Below are 16943 nucleotides of genomic sequence, written 5' to 3' on the forward strand. Positions count from 1 at the left end.
ATTTTTTTAAAGATTTTATTTATTTGTCAGAGACAGAGGGAGAGAGAACGAGCGAGCACAGGCAGACAGAGAGGCAGGCAGAGGCAGAGGGAGAAGCAGGCTCTCTGCCGAGCAAGGAGCCTGATGTGGGACTCGATCCCAGGACCCTGGGATCATGACCTGAGCCGAAGGCAGCTGCTTAACCAACTGAGCCACCCAGGCGTCCCAAAGCACCTAATTTTAACGAACACGAATCTTCTCCAGCCTTTTCGAGAAGTAGGAAGTTACAGCCGGAAGCAAGTACCTGGGCTAGCCTCCCAGAGAAACAGGCAGAGAGGGTCCCTTCCTTCTCCACATTCACGGTTCAAAGAAGGGGCTCTGAGGCCCCCAAGAAAGACATCCCTGAGAAGCAAAACTGGTAACTAGGCTGAATTCTTTTTTTTTTTTTTTTTGAAAGACTTATAGAAGTCTCAAAGAGACTGAAAGAATGCTAAAGGAAACACTCCAAGGGAGGGAGGAGTTTCTCTTTCCCTTTGACCCCAGGGAAAATCCTCTTTCTCCTCTTTCTTTTGACTTGTATTTATCCTGACTTTGGGGATAAATTGGGTTGGGGCGGTGGGGGTTGGGGGGAGGAGGAGGGAGATGGTCGTAGGCCCACTGCTAGGGCACCAGCCCTCCATGCCCTGTTGGCTGGCCGCCCCTTCCTACCACTGGCCTCCTGAGCGCTCACAAGCCCTCGGGGGTGCAGGCTCCCACATTTCCTTCCCTCATTTTCACCGCCTACCTCCGTCTTTCCATTGGAAATCTACTGCGTGCTGTAGTGGGGTGATCTTAGAGCCACAAAAGGCCTGCTTCTATCGAAGCCACTGGAATCAGAATCTGCAAACAGTTCAAGGAGGTGTCAGCAAGTCCTGAGGAACTGAACGAAAAATCTAGGTACCTGGGGCTCCCTCCACCAACCCCCATCACCTGATTAGACCAAAACCACCGGACCGTCCTTAAAATGGTCCCCTGGATACTGAAGTGTAGCTGAGTATGAAAAGTGCCAGCAGGGGGCGTAAAGAAGAGGGCTATTTTGCGTATCACCCAGGAGCCCGGATCAGAGCCTGAGAGCAAGGAGAGGCCTTGTCGGGGAAAGGGATAGTGAGATTTGGGGTTTTGAAAGATCCTCTGGCAGCCGCGGGGAGGGTAGAGAGGAGAGGGACAAGGCCTGCAGACCGGGGAACTCACCCAGCGATGCAGGTGTGGGCCATCTGGGCCCGGCCAGGGCTACAGGGCAGGACAACAGGAGAGAGTCCTAGAAGTCCTAGGACCTAGAAGGACCCTCAAGGTCATCCTCTCCCACTTTTCCCTGACCTCAGGTTCCTACAGTCTTGAAGTCAGTTTCCAGAAGAGTGCATGTTAGTGTTTGCACCCAGAAGGGAAGCAAAAATCTCCTCCTGAAGGGGCAGAAGCACCTCCTTCTATCACTCAGCAAAGATGAATTCAAGTGTAAGGTCACTCTAGACAGGCTGTGGTAGGGAAGAAAGGCTCTGGATAAGTTTTATCTACTGTCGATTTTACAGATTGTCATAACACGGTTTTACTGCTTAACTAAAGAAAAACCAAATTCATGATAATAAAAAGTATCACCACACAATTTCTGCTCATGGTTAACATTCTTGTGGCTGATTCAAAGTTCGTGGGATGGCTTGCTATCTTCAGTTTTCTGTCCCCTGCTCTCAACAGTCTGGGAAGGAGAATGACCATGTTCCCAATCATCTTGATAACAGAATTCTCTAAAATGGAACATCTGGGCCTTTAGTATGTGGTCCAAGGCCTGGGTTTGGGTTTCAGGCTAATCGCAGTCTGGGATGTGGTCATCCTCCAGTCGTGGAACCCAGCGCTGGGCTGGAAACTGGGAAGCCTGTTTGCTGTGCAGACCTCACCTGGGATGCAAGGTGCCCCCTTTGCTTGCTAGCTCACCGTGTTGCTTCCTGTTGCCACTGGAAAATGTTTCTCATGCTTGGGAACTTTTGCTTTTTGTGTCCTCAGTGTGGGAGGCCACGTTAAGGACCTCCTTAAAAGCTGAATAGCGAAACAAAAGGCTAAGGTCGATAAAGTCGAGTAGCACTGAGAAAGGGTCTGTGCTCTGTGTGGGGCGCTCGCCTACGTGACTTTCCACACGTTTGCTAGTCAGCTAGAGACGATTTGGCCGGGGTCAGAAATTCTTGGCCGGACCTTGCTGCCCTTGCACGGGCTATAGACTACACCATTATAAGACTGAGCTGTGCTAACACAAACTATGTCTTGAGTGGCCTTGAAGTCAGTACATCTGGCGCTAGAAGGTCTGCTATTGGTGTTTGGGAAATAGATAATGGGAAAGCTTGAAGGGTTTTCTGTGCATGTTGCAAACTCTTTAGTAATCAGCTAAAAATAGATACTTTTCTTATGATTGTTTCTGTTAGCTCTATAATGCCTCACAGCCTTGAATAAAATCGGCACTATGGGACATCCTCCTTGGTGCTCCTCCTGCCTTCATCTCTTTGTCTTAATTTCTTTTCACCATCCTCTTACCCTCTCGACCCTGGTCGGTTTGTCGCGCCGGCCGCGACACCTCAGCTCATCAGATGTGACAGCGACATTGGACAGAGTTAACCAGCCCCTCCTGTTTGAGACACTTCATTTTCCTGACTTCTGGGACGAGACTCTCTTAGTTTTCCTGCCACCTCTCCAGCTGCTCCTTCTTAGTCTCTGTTCCTGGTTTATTCTCTGAGAGACTGACTATGCAAATGGACAATGGCCAGATCATCTCTAGAGAGAGGGCTCTGACCCACAGCGGGCAGCAGACTTCCCAGGAAGCCAGCCTGCTGGAAGCCAGACGGGATCTCTAGTCACAGTACAGAAAGATAATAACTTCCACAACACTTGGTCTCACATGGCCAGGACTTGACCAATAACTGATAGCTTCCAATCTAGGACCATCAAGAGAAAGCCAAATATCCACCCCTAACCAATCACGTGAGACACCCCACTTCTAGCCAGCCCACCTACCGTTTGCCTGCGCCAACAATCTCCAATCAGGGCACACCTGAAGTCTTCTCTTTGGTCTGCCAGGAAGTTTTCCCATTCCTCCGCCTGCCTTTGAGCCTCTGCCAAAATGCAAGTGATGGTGGCCCACCCCCTTGCTACCACAAGTTCCCAATCGAAAGCTTTTGCTGCAGGCACCTGAGTGGTTCAGTTGGTCAAGTGTCTGCCTTTGGCTCCAGGATCCTGGGTTCGAATCCCATGTCAGGCTCCCTGCTCACTGGGGAGCCTGCTGCTTCTCCCTCTGCAGCTCTCTGTGATTGTTCTCTCTCTTGTTGTCAAATAAATAGATAATTTTTTTAAAGGACAGTAATTCAAAGGCAGAGAGGCAGGCAGAGAGAGAGAAAGAAGCAGGCTCCCCACTGAGCAGAGAGCTTCATGTGGGGCTCAATCCCAGGACCCTGGGATCATGACCTGAGCTGAAGGCGACGTTTAAAGACTGAGCCTAGATAAAGGCTGCTCCTAGATAAAATTTTTTTTAAAAGGCTTTCTTATCTCATTGGGCTCCTCTATGAAACCAATCACCGGAGCATCTCAATATGTGATCCTCAGACCTCTCTTCTCCAACAGGGGACTCAGCAAGTCCCATGGCCTGCAGTCACCAATACACTGATGACGCCCGAGTGTGTGTCTCTAGCCTGACTCCTCCCCATGCTTCGGCTCCAATGTGCAGTGGCCCCCATCTAGACTTGGACTTTGAAAGGCATCCCCAACTTCATACTTTCGAAAGACACACATCTTAAAAATCTCCCCCATGGTTCCCATCTCCGTGAACGACCCAGCCTCCGCGCGGACACTCGGGTCAGCTCCTCCTGTTCTCTTCAATTCCTCTTCTCACTGCTGGGGCTCAGCCACATTATTTAGAGCCTCTCAGGGACCTGGAGCCACTCTGCCTCCAGAGGTTTCCCAGAGCTCTTTGCTTCCAACTCTTCTCCACAGCCAGACTCGTTCAAGCGCTGCCATGTCGCTGTGGACCGCGTGCGTGGCTGCTCAGTTCTGGAGTGAATGAATGAGCCACTGGGTTGCTCTGTCCTTGCTCACTCTGACCTCCAGCCTCTGACTATTCCCAGTGGTTCTAAAGAGACTTATCAGCAGTTAGAATTTGTCTCCCCGGAAATTTTGAAATTACTTTTCATGAAAGATACGATGTTAACAAGGGGCTGGTGAAACGCCAAGGTCACCAGTTTTTGAGTTAGAACTCGCCTTATTAAAAAAGAAGCTAAAGGTTTCTGTGTTGCCAAGAATCTGTGGACCTCTTCATCCTCAGCAACACGGAGGCCAAGTGTGGATCATAAAATGCTAGAAAAAATAGAGGTTGGATCTCCTAGAGCTGTTACCTGTTCTTACAGACATAGACACACATGCATATATGAATATATTGCAAAACTAGAAAAAAGAATAGAGATAATATCATGATTACCCATGGAGCTGAACCCAGCTGTATTATAATTTAATATTTTCCAATTTGTGCTTCATATTTTTTAATATGTATTAAATATTATAGGTAGAAGCCGGACCCTCTGTCCCCGCGTCTGTCATTCTATTTCCCTTCCTCCCTCTGCAGAGGTAACTGCTATCAGGAATTTGGTATTTATAATCTCATGTGTGTTTCTATACAGTTTGACTAAATCTTCTAAGTCTGCAAGCAAGCTCCTCTGTGCCACATTCTTTCCTTTTGTTTAGCCACAACTTTAGTACACCTTCAGGGCAAAGCATCCTTGATCTGGCCTGGGGACAAGGACAGTGACACACCTATTTTCCAACATTCCCATCTGAGGTGGTCCCTCTGCTGTACTCCCAGCCCCTAGGGTTATGAAAGCTATTCTTAAGGGACATAGGGGCTGGGAAGCTCGACTTGGCTGGTGGCCCCGAGGAAGATGAGCTTCTGTCTATAAATCCTCTTAAGAAACCGTTTCTTGTCAAACTGGATTTGGTGGCCTTTTTCTTTTGTCTTTAGTCTCCTTTGGCCTTTGGAAGTCTTTTAATATAAACCCCCCTTTCTCAGAACAGAAACATAGTTTGTTCTACCAATAGTAAATTTTAGAAACTGGTATATTTTAGGCATGATTTGTCAGATTACTATTTTCTTTGGCAGATTACTTTTTAAAAATTTAACATTTTTAGTATTCATTCCTGGGGATACACATTCTGATTCATTCCTCATGCCTTTTTGCTTTATTTCCACAGTTTGGGTTTGTCCAATCGCACAGCGAAGGGCACAGGTAATGAGCATCGCCTCGATTAATGGCGGTAAAGTGAACATATCCATGGAACCATGGGACTGGAGCGAGAAAGAAAACATGAATGACCCTCCAGAAGCCGCACGCGTGACGTCACGAGCTCCCTGCTGCTGCACGTTCCCCAGAGAAACACTTCACTGACTCCTCATGCCGCAGTCGCCAGCCTTGGAATTCCGCATGCAAGAAATCATACAATATAAGCTTGTCTGGCTTCTTTTGCTCAACTTCCCATCAGAGAGAGTCATCTATCTTTCTGTGTGTGCCCGGAGTTGGTTCATTTAATTTTTTTTTTTTTTTCTTTTTGGCATGCCTGGGTGGCTCAGTTGGTTAAGCGTCTGACTTCAGCTCAGGTCATGATCCTGAGGTCCTGGGATCAAGCCCCACACTGGGATCCCTGCTTGGCCAGGTGTCTGCTTCTCCCTCTCCCTTTGCCCCTCCCCCTGCTTGTGCTCTTTCTCTCTCTCTCTCTCTTAAATAAGTAATAATTTTTAAAAAGATTTTATTCATTTATTTGACAGAGAGAGAGAGACAGCGAGAGAGGGAACACAAGCAGGGGGAGTAGGAGAGGGAGAAGCAGGCTTCCTGCCAAGCAGGGAGCCCGAGGCGGAGCTCAATCCCAGGACCCTAGGATCCTGACCTGAGTTGAAGGCAGATGCTTAAGGACTGAGCCACCCAGGTGCCCCAGTAAATAAAATCTTATTAAAAAAAAAAAAAAAAAAAAAGACTGGGTTATAAGTTACTGGGAGGAAAGTCACAGAGGTCAAGTGCTATTTTTGGCACATCGTGGCAAGGGTATACCGTCAACATGATTGATGACTATTGGTGGCCTTGGTCAGCGGCCAGAGGTAGTGTTGGTCAGGCCTCTTCCAGAAGTCAGCCTTTCCCCCTCCCTTTCTATACTGTGCAGTTTAGGAGGAAGTCAACTCAGAGTGGGGAGTTCGACTCTCCTTCAAGGCAGAGTAGCTGCTTCCACCCTTTGGAATATTTCTGCATGGGAGATTTTGTCTCTTCCTCCTCATTGATAGATTTATCCAATCATTTATTTATATCCAAATGGACTTGTGGGTATTTACTTGATACTTTGGGTTATAATCTAATACTACCTTATTTTGTAACTCAGAAGTTCCCGTGTTGACCCCTGGGAACACTCTGTAGGCTCCTGTGGTCCTTTTGATGTGGGAAACAAAGACAAAAGATTTAAATAAATATCTCCTTAAAGCTTGCAGCCCAGAGCATGACCTTCCTCGAGGAATTCATGCCTTGATGTTTAAAAGTAACCTTATCCTGGCAGCAGCTGGCCCCTCAAGGTCCTGAAAACCTCCCTTCCAGATTCCTTGGACGCTTGCACTATCCCTAACCTCCACTAATTAGAAAGTACACAGTCAGTCACTCCTCACAATCCCAGTGTAGCTCTCTCTGCCCACAGGTCCCGTTCCACGAGTAGGGAAGGGGTGAAGGTGTAGGGAGGAGAGATAGGACGTCCCACAACCACGAGGTGCTGCATAGGTAGTGTCCTGTCCCTTTGGTACTCAAAGCTACAGAGAGATTCATTACGTAATTGCATTTGGGCCATAGTACCCAGTCCACATAAAACTGACATTTAAAAAATGTGTTGGGGGGTGCCTGGGTGGCTCAGTGGGTTAAAGCCTCTGCCTTCAGCTCAGGTCATGATCTCAGGGTCCTGGGATTGAGCCCCATATTGGGCTCTCTGCTCAGCAGGGAGCCTGTTTCCCCTCTCTCTGCCTGTGTCTCTAGCTGCTTATGATCTCTCTCTCTGTCAAATAAATAGTCTTTAAAATATAAGAAAATAAAAATGTGTTGGGACTTTTTTGTGACCAAGTAAGTGGCCCATGTTTGAAACTATTCCACAGATACTTGGTGAAGAATGAATATTCTCAGAATGCCTGGTTGGCTCAGTCAGTTAAGTGCCTGCCTTCAGCTTAGGTCATGATCCAGGGTCCTGGGATCGAGTCCCGCATAGGACTCCCTACTACAATATTCATATATATATACATATATATATGTATATATATATATATATACACACATACATACCACATCTTCTTTATTCATTTATCTATCGATGGACACATTATCTATCGATGGCTGATTCCATAGTTTGGCTATTGTAGATAATGCTGCTATAAACATAGGGGTGCATATATCCCTTTGAATTCATATTCTTTGGGTAAATACCCAGTAATGTGATTATTAAGCCATAGGGTAGTTCTATTTTTAACTTTTCCAGGAACCTCCCTACAGCTTTCCACATTGGTTGCTCCAGATCATATTCCCAACAATAGTGGGCGAGGGTTCCTTTTACTCCACATCCTCACCTACACCTGCTGTTTTTTGTATTATTGATTTTAGCCACTTGGATAAGTGTGAGGTAGTATCTCATTGTAGTTTTGATTTGTATTTCCCTGATGATCAATGATGTTGGGCATCTTTTCATGTGTCTGTTGGCCATCTGTACGTCTCCTTTGGAGAAATGTCTGTTCATGTTTTCTGCCCATTTTTAAATCAGATTTTTGTTTTTTTGGTGTTGAGTTGTATCAGTTCTTTATATATTTTGGATACTACCCCTTTATCAGATATCTTTTGCAAGTATCTTCTCCCATTCAGTAGGTTGCCTTTGAGTTTTATTGATTATTTTCTTCATTGTGGAAAAGCTTTTTATTTTGATAGAATCCCGATAGTTTATGTTTGTTTTTGCTTCCCTTGCTTCAGAAGTGATGTCTAGAAAAATATTGTTACAGCTGATGTCAGAAAAATTACTGCCTATGCTTTCTTCTAGGATTTTTTGTGGTTTCAGGTCTCACATTTAGTTACATCTTTAATCCATTTTGAGTTTATTTTTGTGCATGCTGTAAGAAAGTAGTCCAGTTCTTTAATAAATTTTGACTTTATTTTTGTGTATGGTGTAAGAAAGTAGTCCAGTTTCATTCTTTTGCATGCAGCTGTCCAGTTTTCCCAACACTACTGGTTAAAGAGATTGTCTTTTTCCCATTGTATATTCTTGCCTTCTTTGTCAAAGATTAGTTGACCATATAATTGTGTATTTACTTCTGTTTTTTTTTAATTGTATTCCATTGATCTATATGTCTATTTTTATGTCAGTACCATGCTGTTTTAATTATTACTGTTTTGTAATATAACTTCAAATCTGGAATTGTGATACCTCCAGCTTTGTTTTTAACAGCTTTTTTTCCTTTTTTTTTTTTAAGATTTTATTTATTTATTTGAAAGACAGAGATCACAAGTAGGCAGAGAGGCAGGCAGAGAGAGAGGAGGAAGCAGGCTCCCTGCCAAGCAGAGAGCCTGATGAGGGGTTGGATCCCAGGATCCTGGGATCATGACTGGAGTCGAAGACAGAGGCTTCAACCCACTGAGCCACACAGGTGCCCCAACAGCTTTTTTTTTTTCTTAAAGAATTTTCCACTTCTATTTCCTATCAGTATGATAAAATATTCTATATTCACTTTCATTTTTATTTTTTTAAGATTTTATTTATTTGTGACAGAGAGAGAGCAAGTGAGAGAGGAATGGCGTGAGCAGGGAGTAGGGAAATGGAGAAGCAGACTCCCCGCTGAGCAGGGAGCCTGATCCGGCTCTCCATCCCAGGATCCCAGGAGCATGACCTGAACTGAAGGCAGACACTAAACTGACTGAGCCACCTAGGCACCCCTCTTAGAAATTTAAACATACAACTACAACTAGTCCTAAGTATTCACCCGATAAAAATGAAAACATAGGTCAATCCAAAGGTGTGTAATTAGATGTTTTTATCAATTTTACTTATAAGAACCCTAAGTTAAACCTTAAAGTAACCTAAAGTGAAGTAAAGACCCAAAGTAAATGTGAATGTTTATCAACTAGTGAAGATAAATATCATGGCACATCCATTATGAAATACTAGCCAGCAATATTAGTAACAAGCTACTGATACCTTAAACAGCACATATGAATCTCCAAATCCTTATGCCGAGTGCAGGAAACTAAATGTAAAAGTTTACATACTATATGATTCCATTTGTACCGCATTCTGGAAAAGGCGAAACTGTATGGACAGAAATCAGATTAGTGGTTGCTGGGGGCTGATGTTAGGAGAACAGATAGATACAAAGGAGCATATTGGAAATTTTGAAGTGAAGGAAAGATTCCATATCTTTATTATGATATGACTACACTTGATTATGACTGTACACTTGTCAAAATTTCTCAAGTTATACCTCAAAGAGATAAGTTTCATCAAATGTAAATTATACCTTAATAAACATGACTTTAAATACACATGAATATAATCCAGACTTTGACCATTTCACACCATTTCCTATAATACCCTCTTGGTCTGAGCCAACACCATCTCTATTTGGCCTCTTGACCAGTCTCCCTTCTTCAGTATCTTCAACTGATTCTCAACATGGTATCCACTTACCATGAATTTAAGTCATTCCTGCTTGACACCTTCCCATTTTTCCCATCTTACAAAGGCTTATGAAAGTACCTACAAGATCTTCTCCCCATCTCTTAAACACTTCCCTTGTCTTCTCTCTACTTCTTGTCCCTTCTTCCCAGGCACAGTAACTAAATTCTTTCTCCTACCACCACACCTTTCCCAACCTAGGGTCCAGGCATTCATAGGCCCCTCTGCCTCCCCGCCAGGTGCCTGAATTGCTTGCTCCTCGCTTCCTTAAGACCCTCACTGAAATCTCACTTTTTCAGTGAGAGTTCCCCCTGCCACCCTAATTAAAATTACAATCTTCCCCAGCCCCTGGCCAATACTTCCTGTCCCCCTCTCCCTTTGATTTTTTTCCATGGTACTTCCACATTTTCAACATATTAGGAATGTTATTTATTTTATTGATCCCTGGGGTCCTTCTCTTCCTCCCCCCACCAAATTGAACACATGTTCCATCAGAAAAGAGATTTTTGTCTGCTTTGTGGATCCCTCTCTCACTGTGTATAAAACTGTGTCCACACAGAATAGGGTTCAATACGTAAGTGTTGATCAAAGAAATGAATGCTCATATCTTTTTTCTCCTTTGAAATGAATCACTGAAATAAATTTGATAATAATACCATCTGCATTTCTCTCCAGAGAAGCAGGACCAATAGGAGATTATCAAAAGATTTATTTTAAGAAATTGGATCACTTGATTATGGAGACTGACAAATAGAAAATCTACAGAGCTGATGTCCTGATACTGGTCTAAAGGCAGGCTTCTATAGAACCAGAAAGAGCCTATATCCCATTTCAAAGGCTCTCAGGCAGGAAAATTCTCTCTTACTTGAGAGAGAGTCAGACTTATGTTCTATTCTGCTCTTCAACTGACTGGGTAAGGCCCACCTACTTTAAGGCATGCAATCTGCTTTATTCAATCTGTAGATGTCAATGTGAATCTCATCCAAAAACACCTTCACAGAAACACCCAGAATAATGTGTGACCAAATATCTGGGCACCTTGTAGCCTGGTCAAGTTGTAATATAAAATTAATCATTACATCAAAATATTAATATTACTACTACTACTACGTTACTTATAGACATTTAATTTCTTATATTACACCATGTGAAACCTGGCATTCCTGGAATAAACTTCTTATTTTACTTGTTCTGATACAGTGTTGATTTAAGAGCTGTTGAATTTGGTTTGCTAATATTTTTACCTAGTGTCTCTGCAATAGTTTTCAGGGTTGATGTTGATGGATTATTTTCCGTTTTTGTCCTATTGTCATGCAGTTTGGTATCAGAGTGTTCTAACTTCATAAAATGAGGACTTTCGACTGTCCTTAATAGTAGGTTTCTTCACATGTTTTAGAATTTAATTTTAGGCTCATTTCAAGTGGGTTTTGTTTCTTAACTTCTTTCCATATTTCATTTTCATTTCCGCTTGGATCCACTTGGATCCACTTGGATTCCACTTGGATCCACCTCACCTAGCCCACACTTCCCTGACCAACATCTTGTGCCAGCTTCCATCTGGACCCTGGAATGTCATCCTGGACCAGAGAATGGCAGTTTGGAGGCATCCTGACCTTGGTAACAATAGTTGGGGGTCTCTGTCTTGTAGTGATCCTGAGGACATCCATGCAGTCTTAAGGCCAGTATATGACTAGGCTCAGTGTTTGGTGGGGAGTTGGGTCTCCACTCCACATTCCTAGACCCTCATTGTTCTAGGACTGTGGTCTCCAGGCAATGGTTTCTTTCCAGGAGATCTTTCTTTCAGACTCCCACTCAGCTTCTGACTTCAAGTAACTTGGCTCCTGTCTGTCACCTTGGTTGTTCACCTGCTGTGCTTGCCCAGAGGAGCTAAGCTCCCTGCTGACTTCAGACAAAGAGCCCAGTGGGTCAGAGGCTTCCAGGAAACTTTCACTGCTTCTCTTGAACCAGACATCTCTTTTTAGCTTTCTATTTTTATACCTTATCCGTCATGGCTGTGTTCAGAGCTGAAGGCTGGATCAAAGCACGAACTCATTGAGCCGTCTTGCCCAGAACACTCTTCCCTATCTTCCTTGTTTTCAGTTCACTGCCTTGTTGCACAGGGATTTAAAGGAGCTCTTTCATATGTGCTATGGTGAGTGCTGTGAAGTGTGTAAACCTGGCGATTCACAGACCTGTACCCCTGGGGTTAAAAATATATGTTTATGAAAAATAAAAAATAAATTAAAAAAAAAAAAAGAAGCTCTTTCACTCATCACAATGTCTTCTTATCACCTGAGTCATAAATGAGCAAAACAAGAAAGGGAGGGTTCAAGTGCCTCAGCTCAGGGTTAGTGACCAGATTGTTTACATGCACAGCCATGACCCCACATAGGGTTCCTGGCCTTTCCCATTTTAGTCCCAGGTCACACTCGCTGCCAAGGGACATGGAACACTGAACAATCATGACATTTGTTATATACAATTCCCTTGTCCAATAGCTGATGCTTATGATACCTTGGGCATTTTGTGATTTCCAAATGAGCAGCATCAGAAGAGATAAAGTTTGATCTACTGTCACAACATGGATTTTTCATTTAGATACTGTCACTCACACTTATTCCAGCTACTTAATTTTCTAGTCCACACTCTGACAGTCCATTAAGTTCAACCTGACTCAGCAAATGTTCACTGAGCTTCTGTCATACACAGGTGTCACCAGGGGATCCAGTCTGGTCTACGACTGGCCCAGAAAGGGGCCCCCCCAATCCTGGACAAGTCACCAGTTATCCACTCAAGAAATATCTGTGAATCCCTGTCTAGTTGCTATAATCCTCACTCGCCTCAACAGAGCACTAAAGGCAAATGAGTTGGTAGAACTTGTCCTTCAGGAGCTTACAGCTGACAGCAGACAAGGAAGGTCGATGTGACTCTCAATTGCTGGCAGGTGAGGTAGAAAAGGAAGCACAGTATAATAGATCTCTCAAGGAGAGAGGAAGAGGGCCAGGCTGGGGGAAGAGATCAGCCTGGAAACCCTTGTTAGATTCCTGGCAAAAGTTGATACGTGCTGGCCTTTGGTGGGGCCTTCAGAAATGAAAAAAGAAGACTAGTTTTCAGAGCTCTGGAGGACAGAGTGCCATGGTCAAAGGTAACACCTTGTGCTGTTGGAACCGGTTGGGTTTAAAAACAATAACAACAATAACAAACGTAAAGGTCATGTTTGCACAGCATCTCTCCAGCAGGAAGGGACCACTTCTGCCAGAGATACTTCGTGTGTGTTGAGGGTGGGTGAAGACTGGCAAGAGAAGGGGGTAGCATCTCAGCTCTACTGGGCAAGGTGGGTAAATATGGACATACATCTGATTGGGTGCTCTCCACCCTTCCCATCTAGGAACTTGGTAAATACTAAATTAGACTGACCAGTCATCAAGAGATTTATTTATTGAGAAAAATTTTAATGGAAAGGGTTTGAGTTCAGACTCGATATTAATTAGAATAAGGATTCAAAGATCAAGGGTGTCATCAAAATCTTTTCAGTATGTACACATTTCAAACTTAAAAAGTATTTTGGAATTTGCTCTTCTGAAGACTTCCTCTGAATATAGTTCCTCCAGTCCTCCTCTGAGTCATGCCAGACACTACCTCTGATTTCTTCCTTCAGTCCCTGTGGAGGATTAATCCTCATTAATCCAGACTGCCTGGCAGAAGGGCCTGTTTGAAATAGCACAGAAATCATGACAATGGCTGTGGACAGTCCCATTTCTACTAAAAAGTGACCTTCACACACATTCCCAGAAAGGCTACCTGCACTGGTTTCCAATTCAGGCTTGCCAATGTCCTTCCGTTTCAGGGACATGGGCCACAACAGTGTTTCTGTGTTATAAGGAATTGGAGGAACACCAAAATAATATCAGAAATGCAACGAACTGAAGAGATCCTAATCTTATTCCTTCGTTACCCTGTTCTTTGGCTGACTATAACACCCAACACATTGTTACTTTCGTGATTTTAAATCCGCAGGTTTTAAAAGGATTATACATATAATCCTGCGTAAACTGGCCCCATTGGGTTAAAAAAAAAAAAAAGCAAAAACATAAGGGCAATATTTGTATTCAAATGTCAAACACTGTATTTGTCGATTTAGTGTTCTTTCCTAGCAATAAATAGCATTCCAGAGTGTAATTAATTTATCATGTTTCTATCAGCATAGCATTATTCCGGGACAAAAAGGGGGCTGGGAGGGCACAACGATGTTATTTCTTTTGGCAAGTCTTTCTTAATTGGATTTGTGCTCTTTTCATAACAAGGTGAAGGTTATGGTTATTTGTCAAATGCAAGGGCAGCTGTGATGCTTGACTTGGTGGGTCTGGAGCTGGTATCTCATCTTCCTTGGGTGACTCAAAGGTGCTGAGAACTTGTGCTTTGCTCCCGGGACCTAGGTAGAGGCAGCTTGGACAACTATGTTCATGAACAGTCTTGCTGCCCACCAGTCGGGCAACGCTCAGCATTTGTTGAGCGTAGTACACAGTAAAGACCCAAGACTCAGTCCTACAGAGTTGAATTGGCTTCACGGAAAAGATAGTCTTTGCCCTGCAGTTGGTAACATGGCCTCCATAAATCGCCCAGCACACCAGCACACATCTCCTGAATTGTAGGCAAAATGTTGCACGTCTCTGCCTTTGGAGAGAAGGGAGGAAAGCCATAGCTTTTCTCAAATTCCCAGGAAGATTCCTGAAAAATTAAGAACACTTGCCCTAAAAGGATCAACAAAGCATTCACCCCTGACACAGCTGAAGAGTACATGCAACACAGCGAACCAGCCGGGACAAAACACGTGCAGAAATGAGTTCCCAGGCACGCAAAGAGAAGGACCAGCCAGACAAGGGGCTTTGTCCTGGGAGGGAAAGTCCTGGGACAGAAGTGACCCACTCGATATCTACAGACAGGCAGGATATTGAGTAAGTGGGTCCTGCTCATTGTCCTTGTCAGGGAGGATATGGTGTGGGAGGCTGTGTGGTAAACTCTCTAGCGTGTCTTTGCAGAAAATGCAGCCCCGGTCATTGGTCGCTGTGCGAAAAGTGAGCATAAAGTTTCTAGATCTGTTGAGTTTTATAAGAGAAGCCAGACATCTTGATGTTTAGTATGAGACATCTCAATTTTTTCATCTTGAAAAACGAATTCAGAGCTAAAGCAAACAGACAGACCCTATGCCAAGAGGTTCAGAGCTGGTCACTGACCCCACATTTTAACCCTTTGCTGAAGATCTGGGATTTGAAAATATCCTGGAGCCAGTTAGGGGACGATCATCAACCTATCTGGATGGGGGAAGGCCAGGTTGTACACAAAAAACAGAGGCGTGTCTTTTGCTGGTCCGGAAGCTTGGAGGAGCCGAGCAGTGGGAAATAAGGTCATGGAATGGGAATGGCCTGTACCCAGGTTGTGGATGGTTTCTTTTTGGAACAAGAGCAATCCTCTAGGGGGTGTTAGGAGAATGCCAGGAGACTGTGGCGTTTGAGAGGGATGCCCCCGGTGTGCAGGGTCCCTACACAAAGAGGAGCCCTGGGAGGAAACTGAGGCTAGGCTTCCTACAACTGAGTGAATCAGATGGGGAAATGCTGGCCAAGGGAAGGAGGAGAGAAGAGATGAGAGCACCATGTGGCCGTCAGAGAAGACGCAGACATGCCGAGACACCTGCATGGGGTGTGATGGAGCCATGGACAGCCGTGGGGGGACAGCACCCCAGGTGACAGGCAGGGGACAGGGTGGGGCTCTCTGCCATCACTCTACACCTCATCTGTCACCAGTGGGGTGAGAATGAGGACCTCAGTGCCCTTCCTCTCTTTGTCCTTCTGGGGGAAATATCACAAGGGAGCATGTGACCGCACTCCGGATCTGCTCCACTGCTACTAAAGAACGGTTGTTTGCCTTACAAGTGTTTCTCACTGACAAATGGGGGTTTCCAGGGGACAGTAGAAGCCATGGCATAGAGGGGTGAAAAAGCAGGAAGAAAGAGGGGTCAGGGACCAGGGAATGTCCTGAAGCTAATGCAGGGGCATCTGGACACCAACAGAATCGCAGCCAGGGGTAACAGCCAAGAAGTGTCTACATATCTTGGTCCAGAGTCCATAAGAGCATCCTGGGTGGGTGGATTCCACTGCAGACCAGTCCTGTTGGCAGAGCCGTTCTCCCTCCTAGAGCATGTAAGCAAGGTCAGGAACATAAGCAGGACAGCCAAGTGTCAAAATGAGATATGGGATTTTCCTAAGAAAGAAGGAAGAGTGGCTGCAGCTCTGGCTTCAGGTGCCCCCTGCAGTGAGGTGGGAACTCACAGAAGAGGAATGTAAACCCACTGAGAAGAGCAGGGCTCAACGCTTGCCACCCCTTCCCCAAGACCCAGCTCCCGCAGAAGGAACCAAGAAGAATGGAGAAGGTGGAGGAACCAGAGAGAGCAGAGAAATGACCCACCCAAGGGCTATGCAGGCTGTGGCTCTATTGTTATGATTATTTTAAGCTTGGTCACACCTGTAAGGTGGGAGAAAGGTGTGTCTAGAAAGGTAGAAACAGGAAGAGAAAGAGAAGGAGAAACCATTTCAAGAAACAAAACACAGTCAGGGCACCTGGGTGGTTCAGTCGGTTAAGCAACTGTGTTTGGCTCCGGTCAGGACCCCCAGAGTTCCCAGGATCCGACTCCTGCATCAGGCTCCCTGCTCTATTTCTCCCTCTGACCCTGCTCCCTCTAGTGCGCTCGTGCGCACTCTCTCTCTCTCTCTCTCTCTCTCAAATAAGTAAAATCTTTAAAAAAAAAAAAAAAGAGAGAGAGAGAGAGAGAAAATACAGTCTTTCTTGGCTATAATCATGTCTTATCATTACAAACAAGAAATGACAAAAACGGTATCATCATAATGAAATAACCCTTCATCTGTGGGATGGAGAGAACCAGGAAGAGAATTAAGAGCGACATCACTCACATCTGTCACACCTTTCGCAAACACTGCCATACACACTGGGTGACAGGTGACAGGTGGGCAGGCCCCGTTCCCCCGCCAGGGGACACAGTAATCTCACAGCTGGTGTGGGGCGCGCCCCACACGGTCACCTGGCCTGCAAGCTTGCCCTGAAAGGGCTGCGCACAAATTTGACAGGACAAACATCTTTGCTTCAATCCATTACCCATTTCCCTCCAGTGTGGAGTCTTTTGTGGCAAGATGGGCAAAAAGAGACCACCTCCATATGGC

This window comes from Mustela nivalis (assembly GCF_964662115.1).
Source record: "Mustela nivalis genome assembly, chromosome: 1".
Lineage (NCBI taxonomy): Eukaryota > Metazoa > Chordata > Mammalia > Carnivora > Mustelidae > Mustela > Mustela nivalis.